This window comes from Gorilla gorilla, chromosome 10 (genome assembly GCF_029281585.2).
Source record: "Gorilla gorilla gorilla isolate KB3781 chromosome 10, NHGRI_mGorGor1-v2.1_pri, whole genome shotgun sequence".
NCBI lineage: Eukaryota > Metazoa > Chordata > Mammalia > Primates > Hominidae > Gorilla > Gorilla gorilla.
The window spans coordinates 77,000,621-77,014,740 of NC_073234.2; the positions used below are offsets into that span (position 1 = coordinate 77,000,621).

The window sequence follows — 14,120 nt, forward strand, 5'->3', positions numbered from 1 at the left end:
CTGTCCTGGGCACTGTAGGATGTTTAGAAGCATCCCTGGCCCCTACCCACTAGATGCCGGTAGCATCCTCCAAGTCATCACAATAAAAATATTTCCAGACACTCCCAAATGTCCCCCCAGGGACATAATCACCCTCAGTTGTGAAGCACTGTGCTAATCCCACTTTAAAAGTAAAAACAATATTCTGTCAATGAATAAGAAGGCATATAGAGAGTGTTGCATAATCCTGATAAACATTCATGGTCCTGGAAAGAAATTAACGCTTCCATAGTTTGAGGGATTCCAAAATTTCCTCTTTGCCAGTTCTTACTCCTGGGTGTGATCTGTTATAGAGTACGGAGGGCAGTACAGATGACTGGACTTGGGTTCTTGCCTGTTTCCTGCTGCATTGTTGTTCTGTGATTTGGGGTCTGGTCAGAATTTTTCTGAGTTTTTTCTTTGTAAGAGAGGGATCAGCCCTGTCATACCTACCATAAAGAATTGCTGAAGCTCAAATCAGATCGCTTAAGTAAAAATGACTTGAAAAGCCCAAAGAGATCTATAATTTTTAGGACAAGAAAAAATGATTTTAAGAATTTTTTTGAAAATTTTAGAGCATTCCTTGAAAATAACTAGAAGAACCCTGGGGCACTGCAAAAAAAAAAAAAAAAAAAAAAAAGGATTTGAGAATCACTGTTTTTAAGATGCCTTTTAGCCCTGCTGAGCTCGCGCTTCTGTGTTCTTCTGGGTTGCCATGGGCTGAGTAGCCATGACAGAAGGCACGGTTGAAGGAGTGGTGGAAGGGCTTGGCTGACAGCGGCAAAGAAGCAGCACTTAGTGTTCAAAAAGCACAAGTACTCTGTTCATGTTTCCTCTGTATCCAAGAAGTTATCTGTAAATTGAGTAGAGATTTTAAAGACGAGAAAAAGTTAATACTGTAATTTTTTCAAAAATGAATATTGCTGCTTTAAATAATCATATCTGACTTATTTTCTGATGTTACATGTGTTTTATTAACTAAAAATACCTTGTAAGTTTTATTTAGCTTTCTTTTGGGTCAAATATGAATATCTTTTCTCTATCTGATGCTATAACTTTTTAAAAACTGCAGAATTGCAACAGTCTTTTCCCGCTTTTAAATATTTAGAACCAACCATTCCTGCCTGAAGTGAACATATCCACCTGAACTTTGAGCACTAGAATAATTTAGTCTCAGTTTAGGATGGGTCTTAAAGCTACATGACCCAATACCTAGTTTAGTTCAAAAATTCTATTCCCAGACCTCTGACAGATGGTTCTGTAGTCAGTCTCTGTTTGATCTTTTACCTCTCCTTGGTATGGTGGGGCTGGAATAAATTTACCAGTGAGAAAACATGAGGCATAAATGGGTTAATTGTGTCCAAGATCACTTGGATAAGTAACAAAGCCAGAGTGACCCATTCTTTCTGTATCCGCAGCCCTTCTTACACCCTAAATCATTTGGCTTCCTTTAGTTTATTCCATTGCTGGATAGTTTATTTTAAAAAGTTATTTTTCATAATGTGCTGAGATCTGTGTCCCCATAATCCTGCCAGATGCAGTGGCTCTCACCTGTAATCCCAGCACTTTGGGAGGCTGAGGCAGGAAGATCACTTGAGCCCAGGAGTTTGAGGTTGCAATGAGCTATGATGGTATCACTGCACTCCAGCCTGGATGACAGAGTGAGACCTTGTCTCTAAAAAAATTTATATATTTAAAAAAACTCTTGTTCTTTTGTCTGGAGCATGAGACAATATATCTAGTCTTACTCTTCCAAATGACAACCCTTCAAATATCTGATTGTACTTTATGACTGGCCCTCCCAAGCTCTTGAATTTGATCTTTTTCAAACTGAATGTATCTTCTCCTCCTAATAGTACCCGATTTAGCACAATTGTCATGCACACTATGCTCTGGGTTGATCTTTTCTGACTGTCGAGTTCCATATATACAGGATTGAAACTAGTCTGGAACTCGTGTTTGAAATATTGTCTTACCATTGGTGTTAGTTTTACCTACATTTGATTGGACACTACAATTATTAACTGTATTCCCTTTTTTCTCTTTTTTTACTGTCACATCTCATTTTTTGCTTGCATTGTGATTGTCAAACATTGCAAGGTCTTGTGAATTATCCTTAAAGCAAATGTTTTCTTCTGTATTTTTTATTTATATAGTAAAACCTTATATTAAAGCAGGTTAAAGTTTCAGCTTGTGGATTAAGTCCATCATTTCTGTTTTAGATGTTTTCATATTTTAAAATTTCCTCACAGACTCTAGTTCAAATTTGATAAGTATGTCTTCATGTAGCTATATGATTACATAATTATTCAAGTGTTTTAGGTAAGACAAAATTATAAATATTATTTTTATCTTTTTCCGTTAATTATTAAGCATGTGTCTGTTTCACAGAAATGTAATCTATATGTTTGATTCATCATCCCATAATTTTTCAAAATGTAATTGTGTAAGAGCCATTGAACATCAGTCATTTTTATGATGTGTGTGTGTTTATTCCTAACACTGGAAGGTCATGTTTTGTTATAAATAAACAAATGACTACATGTTAAACATGTCTTGTCTAAGACATAAACTTGGTTAACTAGTCGCTGCCACCTACCACTGGAAAAATGTATTTTCATGCCAGACTGAGCTACCTCCTTAAAATAGACTAGGCAGATTTCCATGATGTTAGGCACTGATGTAGAATTTCCAGAACCAGTATAGTGCTGTTCTTCTTTCACTGGCCCATAGATTAAGACAAAGCAAGTTTGTAAAGAATATCGATAAGCAATCAACAAAAGGTATAGAATAAGAATAGATTGTTTATTGTCATGTAAAATAGATTGTACATGAAAACATGAATATTATATATGGGGAATCATACTTAAGGCATTGCAAATATTGGACCAGCATACTGGGCCTCATGCTGTTGAAAGGGTACCATGCTTTACGAAGTCTTGACCTGTTAATACTTCAAAGGAGCTCAGAATAAGGGGAGATAAATGGTAGTTCTATCAACAGATAATAAAAAATAAAATAAAATTAGCAATCTGTATGCTCAGGGTCCAAGCAGGAAGTCAGAAGCCACTCTGATTATTTTTTTTTCTTTCTTTTTGAGATGGAATCTCACTCACCCTGTCGCCCAGGCTGTAGTCCAATGGCTTGATCTCCACTTACTGCCACCTCCACCTCCCGGGTTCAAGGGTTCAAGCGATTCTCCTGCCTCAGCATCCCAAGTAGCTGGGATTATAGGTGCCTGCCACCACGCCAGCTAATTTTTGTATTTTTAGAAGAGATGGGGTTTCACCATGTTGGTCAGGCTGGTCTCGAACTCCTGACCTCAGGTGATCCACCCGACTGAGCCTCCCGAAGTGCTGGGATTACAGGCGTAAGCCACCACGCTCAGCCTGATTATTTTCAAAAGGTGGTATATAATGTTGGAAAATTGTTACACATTGACAGTAAAAATTGTAAAAGAGCAACCTAGGCTTCAGGAACAGCAAAAAATTGCTACCACCTTATACTGGAGAGACAAAGGGAATACGTGGGGTTACCAGGGTCACTGGACTGCAGCTGGAACCATGTGAGCCTGCCTGGCAGGAGGTAGACCAAGAAGAGTCTGCTGCCTGAGGCAGAAAGCCAGGAAAGACGAGGGAGAAACTCAAATAGCAGAAGGTTCATAGATGTTGAAATTTGGATGTGGTTGATGAGGGTTTGTTTTACTAGTATCTCTATTTTTAAAATATGTTTGTAATTGTCTGTAATAAATGTTTAAAAAGTTAAATGAAAGACACGTGCACACACACACACACACAAAGAAAAAAAAGTGTGCCTCCCACGTTCTCCTTACACCTCCATCAGCTCTCCTCCCAGTAGTGAAACTCACCTGGAAGGTGACTCCCAGAGAAGCCTGAGAAACTTGACCTCCAGGGATCAGCCTACACCAGGGATTAGCAGAGCAGGGTATGGGCAAAGAAAGATGTGTCTAAAGCAGAGTGGCTGGCAAGACCCTCACCCAGGGCAAATGAGGCAGTGGCTCCCCTCCTGCTGTTCACACAAAATCTTCACTAGAATTTCCTGTTGTTCTCTAAGACTTTCTGAATCCCCCAAAGGTACCCGCTACTTAAATCTAATTTTGTGGGATTGGGGACAAACAATGCGACTATCTGACGTAGCCTCTGGCTGTGAAACCCATGGTGAGCCTTTGGACATTGCAATGTCCGTTTAACCCAACCACACTTTTTACATACTTCCTGTTCACTTCCATTTACATGACTTCTACATAGTAGAGTCTGTGAGTACTTAGAAATTTCAGACAAACTCTACTTTAGCTGGAATATTCATGGTTTTAGTTTAAATTACTTACCTTGCATAGAGAGTGAGCATTTGGGTAAGGAATGATTATAACTAAAACTTTGCCTGTTATAAATTAATGGCTTTCGGCACATATTGGTTGCATTTAGTTAATAATAAGAAAAAACATACCCAAGCTTTTATATACACAGCCACAAAGATTGAAAACTGAAACAAAACAGAAGGAAATAGGAGTACCCTAGCTATGTAGTTATTTGAATTAACATGTAAGATATAGCTATCGTGTTGGAATGCATCTTTATACTGATTTTGTATTAAAGAGTAGGTACTTGGTTCTTAAAAAGATGGAGTTTAATATTAGCAATAACACTTTTCCAAGTAAGGAAACTCTAAAGTCTTTTCAAGGACTACCAGGTATGGTTGTGCAAGTGGCATGTTTTCTGAATGGCCTCCCCCAAGGGGTCATCTTTTTCTTACTCAGACAAAGGCACCGTATATGCAAGCAACAGTCTTGGCCTTCCAACACTGATATTACCAGGGGGAAAATATTGCTGGGAGAAGTTTTGTGACCTTCTGTAAAGAAGTTTGACTTTTAGGATCAATATCAGGATTCTAAGAGATGCCTGTGAAGACTTTCTTGGCTCTGAGCAAGACAGAACCACTTGCTAGTTTTAGATTTCCAGGTTTGCCTATTTTCATTTAGCCAAGAATACTTTATAGATTTATTTTTACAACATTGTGGGTAAATCTTGTTAATCCTTTGAGGAATAGTAAAACCTTTAATTACATTAAGATCAAGATGGGATCACAAAGTGTTTTTCTGTTCTCCAGTGATTAAGACTACGGCACGTTCTCAGTGCACATGCACTAATGTACTAAGGTACATCTGTACTAACATACAAGTTAATATTTATATAATTTACAGAAGCTAAAGTATTTTAATCACTTGGCCAAAGAAACTCACATAAGCCCTGAATATAGACGTTTAAAACACAGTGTGATTTATTTATGCAAAGGTAAAGCTGTCTACACAGGTCAGAAGAAATTTTTCAACCGGGTCAACATGGATGGCTTTTAAAGAATGGATGGCAAGTATTAGCAGTAGTGATGCTTGCAGGTGCTGGCTTCAGATGAGGTCAAGACCCAGATCTAGCACTGCCCTAATTAACTTAACCTCCCTGCGCCTCAGCGCTAGGAAATGGGAGCTGCACTAATAGTACCATCCTTCGAGGTTTTTGTGAAGATGAAGTGTAATGGATCTAAGTGTAAAGCACTTAGAATAGTGCTCGGTAAATAACACTAAAAAATCTCTTAAGGCTAATTTTTGATTTAAAAGAATCAGCTTTTTTGAGTTATCTATTGTTTTCCTGTTCAAATTGGGCAACACCTTTTTTTTTTTGTTTCTAGTTTTTCTTATGCTTCTTGCTTCTTGTGCCTGACATTATTCTCGCATTGTTTTGAGATTAGAGTTTTTATTTTAAACATTTTGTAGATTGCTTTTTATTTCTTTTTTTCTGATGAATATTGATTTTTATTTATTTATTTTTAAATTTATATTTATTTATTTATTTTTATTATACTTTAAGTTTTAGGGTACATGTGCACAACGTGCAGGTTTGTTACATATGTATACATGTGCCATGTTGGTGTGCTGCACCCATTAACTCGTCATTTAACATTAGGTATATCTCCTAATGCTATCCCTTCCTTTATTTCTTATATATTTCTCATTTACCCCTTTTCTTTGTGTTCCTAAAGATATCCCATTTATTGATCATGTATATTCCTTTTTACTGAGGGAGGTGACATTAGGAAACAACAGCATAGCAAAGTACTACGGAATTGAGATTTGGTTATGAGTCTCTGTAGCTCCTCCTAGTTTTAAAATTCTTTGAATCTCTGAAATTGAATATTCCTACAAATCTCTGAAATTGACCATCAGAAATTTGAGTAGGTGATGCCCCGGAAATCGCATCGAGGAACACAGTTTTCCTCTTACCCTCTTTTTTGGGATGTGTGTGTTTATTCAACATGTGTATATTTTCTCTTTTCCCCATCTGGCATCTGCTTTAGTACCAGCCTAGCTAGCTGTTCTGTGTCAAGAGTACTTTAGCCTTTTCATTATCAAAGAGAAAGAAATGAAATAATATAAAAAAGAAAATCCTTCCCCATCCCCCTCATGCTTCACTTTTGTTTTGCTGTTTCTGAGCAAGTTTCTTGCCATTTACCTTTGCATTTGCATTGCTTATTGATTGGCAATTTTAAAATTGTTTATTGTGCTCTTTTGTTTCACTGTTCAAGAGCTAAAACAAAAGCTACCAGGCCCTGCGAGGTACACATTTGCATGCGGTGAGCGTTGCCCAAGGAAAAAGTAATTGCTAATGCATATTTATGTGGCACAAATTTGCCATTTGTTTATGCATAAAATTATCAATAGTGCAGGGCGGCCCAGCCGTAGAAAATGGTGACCTTTTTAGCTTAATAAATAGAAATCAGCTGTTATTGTGAAGAGATCAGCCATTTATTCTGTGTTGAGGGACATTGCCGGGAAAATGCAGATTGGGGCTGGCAATATCATTAAATGGAAGGCCAATGACCCTTTCCGTAGAGTCTATTATACTTTATCTAATAGGGGATAAATGACTCTGGTTGGCAAATGGAATAAAGAACAACAGTTTTTTTTTTTCCTTTTGGTAATTTTATAACTGTATAGATTTTAAGCCAGTAAAACTGAACTGGAAATTTCATGCTGACCTGTTGCTAGAATCCTCTCAAAAACTATCTGTTTTAAAGTTTGTTTTCTTATTCATTATTCTCTTTTCTATTTGTACCCATGGAAACAAAAAGTAAGTCAGGTGATATTTTCCTAGGAGAAAAGTTCTTTCCTTAATTTTTAGGTTTGTTTTTTTTTTTCTTTCCTCTCTCTCTCTCTCCCTTCCCCTGACACTTTAGTCTTTGCAATGAAACTGAAGGTATCTTTGCATTTGTACTGGGTTGCCCTATATTTGATATCATAAAAATACTAAATGTAGAAGAAGATATTCTCAAAATTTTAAAAAAGTTACCAATGTATTATGCTAAAAAAAAAAAAGCTTAATACTTTGTAAGTGGTAAGAATGGCTTTTGATGAAGTATGTGGGTTCTTTGGTTTGGAGAATGTTCTGTAAACATAAAACCCTCTCATAAGCATACTTTCTCAATATGTGAAACACCAAGCAGTAGTCACCTTTTGTGATTGTGTCCCTGCTGTATCTGGTAAATGAAATACCCTTTGTTTCCCCGGGGCTTGCCTCTGCCCCCTTTAATGTGGCTTGATCAAACACTATGTCTATTTGGCTAGTAGTGCTTTGGTATGTTAGTGAACATTTCTGCCTCTTAGGAATTTTTATCCAGTTTTTTCAATCATGATAGAATTCACTATTAAGTGAAAGCTGTGTTTGTTTTTAAAATGATATTATGTAATATTTGATCCACTTAGAATTTTATATAATGTACTTTAAGTTATGAAACAAGATGATGAAACAGAGACCCGTAAAAGCACCTCAGAACACGGCTAACATCTTTGAAGCTACCTCCGTGCTCTTCCCTGACTGTGTTTCTTAACACAATTTCACGACACCGTGTTGAAAGTTTCCACAATAGTGGTTTTGCAGCCACCAATCTTTCCCTCGTGCTGCACTTTAGTATGACAGTGCATTCTGCAGCATGTCACCAAAGTGACTGAGTAACCTTTTACTGGCAGAAATGGGTCTGTCGTTCCTTTTTAAAGTAGAGGGTGTAAATAGGATTCAGACACTAGGGTACATTAGTCCATAAAATGAATATATTTTTTATGTCATTTGTAAGGTATTGATTTTAGGTCCATTAGATTCACAGTCCCTAGTGGGAGAAAAAAAACAATGATTTAATGGGTAGGTTGGAAATTCCAGAAGGAAGAGCAGCATGATTAACCCCTTCTTTCTCAACTCCCTACCTGTGTTATATAGTATCTTCTAGAAGTTGAGACAAGAACCTTGGGAGAAAGTGACAGAACTCTTATCATCTGTCTCCCCTGCAGTTTACAGAGAGTCAGAAAACAAATTTCAGCCTAGTTATTTCTGTGTCTCTGAATGTGATAGAACAGATCACTCGGGGTTAATAAGAGTTGCCAAAATTATTTTTTTAGATGGGAGTTTTTAAGTTGATGAATTCATTTTATTTTTACAAAGTTCAGAGTGTATTTATTTATTTTGGGAGTCTTAACAACTTAAGATATTGTTTAGGGACCTTAAAGGATATGAAGGAATTGAGCTGAGTTTTTTTTTAAGAAAATTTTTCTCTTTCAACTCTAAGAAAGGAAAGTTCATTGTGGTATCATGCCAGTTACAACGTTACTTACACAAGTTTTAAGTGATATTAGCGATATCAGCGATCTTAGTAATTTTTAAAGTAGGTTGTTTCCTGTTCTATAAATACATAGAAAATTATTGGTTTTTACAACCTCTTTTCTGATAAAAGAATGACTGAACTATCATTTCACTGCTGTGTAATTAAATTTGGGTGCAGAGTACTTATAATAATTCTAGTCAATTTCACACACCTAATGTTACTACCACCTAAAAAGAATTTTCTCTCAGGCTGCTTTGCCAGCTACATCTTCATTCTTGTATCTAAAAAAACCTAATTATAATATAGGTAGGAAATGTTTTTAAAATTCCAATTATATTTCCAATCTTTTGCCATAGTGATATGTTATCATTGAAGAAAAATATGCCAACTACAATCTGGTTACTTCAAAATTTGACCTGACATAAAGATGATGGTATCAACAGACATTTTTAGAACTTCATATTTTAATTCAAGTTTTTCATGTTCTATAATAAAAATATAAAAATACAAGCTCCCTCTTGTGGGTAAAATTACCACCTGTGAATTTCTGTGTCACCCAAATATATGATATGACAAAATTTCACTGTTTCACTTAGGAAACACAATTGTGGTAGTAGTGTAGTCTCTTCACAGTTGGGCAGATGAGACAATTCACTTAACTAAAAAAAAAAAAAAAAGTGGAGTTTGTGGTATTTTTTCTAAGTACAATTTTTTATGGAAATATATTTTTAAAAATCCACTGACTATATATAGACAGCCTTTATTCTACTTCAGCAACATACTTTCCCATGTTAAAAGTTTTTTGTTGTTGTTGTTTTGGTTGGCTTTTGTTTGTTTGCTTTTTTGAGATGGGGTCTCATTTTGGTGCCCAGGCTGAAGGGCAGTGATGCAACCACAGCTTACTGCGATCTCAACCTCCTGGGCTCAAGCAATCCTCTCACCTCATTCTCCCAAATAGCTAGGACTACAGATGCACGCCACCATGCTTAGCTAATTTTTAAATTTTTTGTAGAGCTGGAGTCTCAGTGTTGCCCATGCTAGTCTTGAACTCCCGGGTTCAAGTAATACTTTTGCTCCAGCCTCCCAGAGTGCTGGGATTACAGGCGTGAGTCATCATACGCAGCCTGATGTTCAAAGTTTTTAATGATAATTTTTCCCTTTGTGGAATATTCTTCAATGAAGTAGTGAGTAAACTAATAAAGTAATGTGGATTCTTCTCTTTGTCAACATTGTGGCACTTGAATTTCTGTGCTTCCTAACAAAAGTTTTGATTTTGGAATGGAGTAAAATGCTTCTATACCAGGCATGCTCCAGGAAGATATAGTATGGTAATAAAACTATTCAAATACTGTAAACCTTGTGATCAAAACTGAATAATCAGTGATGATATAAAAATAAACACCAAGAGATTACTCAATTTCCCTTGAATTGGACTAATAGTGGAGTGACTGAGCCAGAATCAAGGCTGTGGCTCCCACCGTGTACAGGTTCCTTGCTTTCATAAGTCTGATTCTTGGGAATCTCAACAGATTGTCAGGGCCGATTTTTGTTCAGCCTAGGAAAATTGGTAACAAAGCCAGAATTTTATTCACTCATGATAGTGGCAAGAGCACTTTCTGAAGTTGAGCTGAGCACGGCAGTCAGAGAAATACACAGTAGTGATGGAATGAAATGAAAAATAGCTGAACATTTAACAATTACTGTGTTGACCATTGCTGTTATATGTTTGAATGGGCTCAAAGAAGAGACCTAAGAGGACACCTGAAGATGTCTCATGAATCATTTCGAGCAGCAAGAATCTACCTTAGTGTAGCCTGTCCTAAAGCATCTGCAGGATATTTACATTAAAAGTGGACCACAACAACTACTGAGTTTTTAGATTAATTGTGGTGGCTTTATAATGCCAAGATAATACCCCTTCTTCCACAAACCATAATTTTATTACATTTATATATGTAAATTTACATTTAAATATATTCATATATTTAAATGTAAATTTACATATATATAATGGTTTATCAATTTACATATATAAATATAAATTTCTTTTGAAAACCTTACACATTTTCTATTTTCAAGAGTCATATGTTCATATTTACTAAATAAAACAATGCACTGTTAATGGTCTACTTTTATTTTTCCAGCTTTCCTCTTGCTGATGACATGATTCCTGTTTGAATCCGTTGACAAGATTCTGAAAGCTGAACAGAGAATTCTGGCACTGCACTGGGTAGGAAAAAGGTATATTCATAAAACACATAATAACACTTTTGAAAAATTGATAACTATTCTATTTCACAAAAATGGAAGTTTATATGCTTTCTCTTATTTTTAATTTATAAGTAAAAATATATAAAACATATGCATATAAAAGTATAGTACATCATCTTTTATATTCAGATGACAACTGGCTTTTTAATTATGATTTTGAGACTCATTATGATGGTAATGTCTCTAAACTGGCAGATGATAGCAACATTTCTTTTCTTTTTCTTAATGAGATACACTTTTTCTGAAGTTGTGAAAGCTTTTTTCTCCACTGAAAAATATTTTTGAAACATTTGTTGCTACTTTTTTGTTGTTGCTTCAAAATAAATATTTGGGATTACAATGGATAGGTCACATATTTTAGAAAAATTTCTATAGGCTATTAAGTATTCCAGGGTATGATTCTGTTAATACATACAAAAATGTAATATTGCTGAAACCAGACAAATATTTTCTAATTTACTGACAGAAACATTCCATGGGCATCTATCTGTGTGTGCATGAAATCCCTGTTTGTCTTTTCAAAAATGTTATACTCTTGGGAACAGGCACTGAAAGTATGACCACAGATCTAGAGTTGAAAATCCTTTTCTAATTTATTGATTGACTAGTCATCATGCAGGTAACTGCAGAAAAGGATGAAAGGAAGGAATTCTGTTGTTCAGGAGAAGTTTGTCACCAGTAAGATTGAAAGGGAAATCTCCTTTTGTTGATACCTAAAAAGAATAATGAAACACTGTTCATCTTGCATAATGACTTAAAGCTTATTTATTCAGAAATCTGCTCTTACAGTGTTATGACTTATGTTCCCACCATTTCAAGATGCAAGTGTATGTGTGAAAACCCTTAGAATTAATGGTAGTGGTTACCTCTTTTAGAAACAAAATTGTTAAAATCCCAAATAGTATTATTAAAATACTTATAACTCAGGCTTCATATATTCACAGACAAATGAAACAATGTAATATAGAAGAAAACATAGCGAATAATGGATTTTTATGCTAACAAAAGTGGAATAAGTCACAACCAAATTATTCCAAACAAAAATTCTATAGGTTTACAGGCAAAAATACCAATATAAATAAAATTTAAAGGCAAGTGACAAACTGAGACTACTGCTTCTAATAAATATGGCAAACATTAAATGTAAAGAGCAGTTACAAGAAAGACAGTGATATCTTAATTTAAAAGATAATGAGATACAAGAACAAGTAGTTAATAAGGACTATAACTAATACAAAAGGTAATAAAAGGAATGCAAAGCTATGCCTCACTTATCTAACTAGGGGAAAGTAATTTGGAATAATAATAATATAACAAGAATGTAGAGAGACGGACATTTTCAACAATTCTGGGGAAACCTTGTGTTTGTTCAACTTTCCAGGAAGGAATTTGGCCACTTCTGTAAACAGCCTTAAATGTTGTCAAAGCATTGTATGTAACATTCCCTTGCTATTAGTTTGGAAGATATTTAGTTGCAGGTGATCCAGATCCAACATAACAGTTTAAACAAGATAAAATTTTTTATTTCTTTTAAGTTAATTTTCATATATTTATAAGTAGAAGAATTTTAGATAGATTTAACTGTTCAGCAGTAGAGCAGTGGCTAAATAAATTTGAATACATTTATATGATGGGATATCCTGCAACCAGAATGAAATGAGTATTTCATTTGATATTTAAAATTTGATATTTGGTATTTAAAATTCTTTTCTAAATAATTTTAAAAGACATAAAATTATGCATAATGCAATGTTAAATTAAAAAATCAGAGTCTACACTAAAGATATAATGTGTTTCCAAGTTTGTGGGTATATATGTACACACATGTATGCACATATATATCTCTACATGTGCATATATATTACAAACACAGAAAAATTAATAGAAAAAATAATAAACACATCAAATATAATTAACTCTGGATAATGGACTCATGAGAAGTTTTAATTTTCTTCATAGTTTACAGGGTTTTTAAATAGTATAATTTAATATTAAAATTTGAGAAATATAAAAGATGTGGATTTTCAGAAGGTATATATAAGCTGCTAAGTGCCTCTGTTTGTTAAGATACTATATATATCTCTGTTCAAGGAGAGTTGAAACAGTCCAGCACCCATCCTTTTGGTTATTTTTTCCCGAAGTCGGGTTGAAATTAGGATTCCTGCTCAGTAGATCCATACAACCACTTAGACGTCTTGATCATATTGCAGCCTGGCTGCCTTTTTTAGTTTAGGGCAGTTCAAGGTACCGTGCTACAGTTCAGTGGCATTGGATAAACACATGAAGGCTTCTGGTATGCATGCCTATTTCAAAGGCACAAAGCAAAACTTGTGTATAAGTGGAAGAGGTTGAGTACTGCAGTTCTGGATTAAGATTTTTTTTTAAGTATTGTGTTACCTTAGAATATTAGAAGAGTGAGAATTTAACTCTAAGATGAGTGAAAAATCACAATTTGATAGCAATGTGAGAAAATATTGTGGAGATGACAGTGAAAGCTTTTTTTTTTTTTTTTTTTTTTTTTTTTTCCTTTCAAAACCTAAACTGACTTTACTCTTTGAACTTGTAAGAGACACATGATGTTTGGGAGCATAGACCTTGGAGACAGATTGTTTGGGTCTGTCTCCTAATTGTACCACTTATACCTGTTTACTTTTGGGTTTGTTCCCTAACTGCTATTGCTCAGACTTCTCATGTGTCAGAGGTAAATAATAATGGAAAACATTATACCATGCAAATGGTTACTATGTGGACACTGGTGTGACTAGTGTTTAAAGTTCATTAAGCAAAATAGACTTTAAAGCCCAAATAATTACTAGAGATAGAGTCACTTTATAAATGATTGAAGTTTCAATTCAATAGGAAGACAGAATAATTTTAAATCTCAATGCCCCTAATAACATAATCTTGAAGTGTATTAAGAAATAATTGATAGAACAACAAGAGAAATAAACAACTGTATAATAGCAGTGATATTAATTCACTTGTCTTAGTAATTGATACAATAAAATAGAAAAATTGGTGAGATTTAGTTGAATGGCAAAATTAAGAAACATGACCTTATGGATATATGTAGAACCTTGCATACAACTGTAAAATTTACATTATTGTCAAGCACATAAGAGACAATGATAAACATTGACCATATTCTAAGTCAATGAATATCTTAT

The 14,120-nt window shown here is 34.8% G+C and overlaps 1 protein-coding gene across 4 annotated transcripts in view; it reads left to right on the forward strand.

The window, feature by feature from the left end:
- Nucleotides 1-14,120, forward strand: part of SOX5 (SRY-box transcription factor 5) — a 1,026,842-nt gene that overhangs the window by 274,658 nt on the left and 738,064 nt on the right. For all 4 annotated transcript variants that reach the window (XM_031000926.3, XM_063694118.1, XM_063694117.1 and 1 more), the window contains one exon: nucleotides 10,827-10,923. The gene's annotated coding sequence lies outside the window, so the exon portion shown is untranslated. The remainder of the gene's footprint in view (nucleotides 1-10,826; nucleotides 10,924-14,120) is intronic.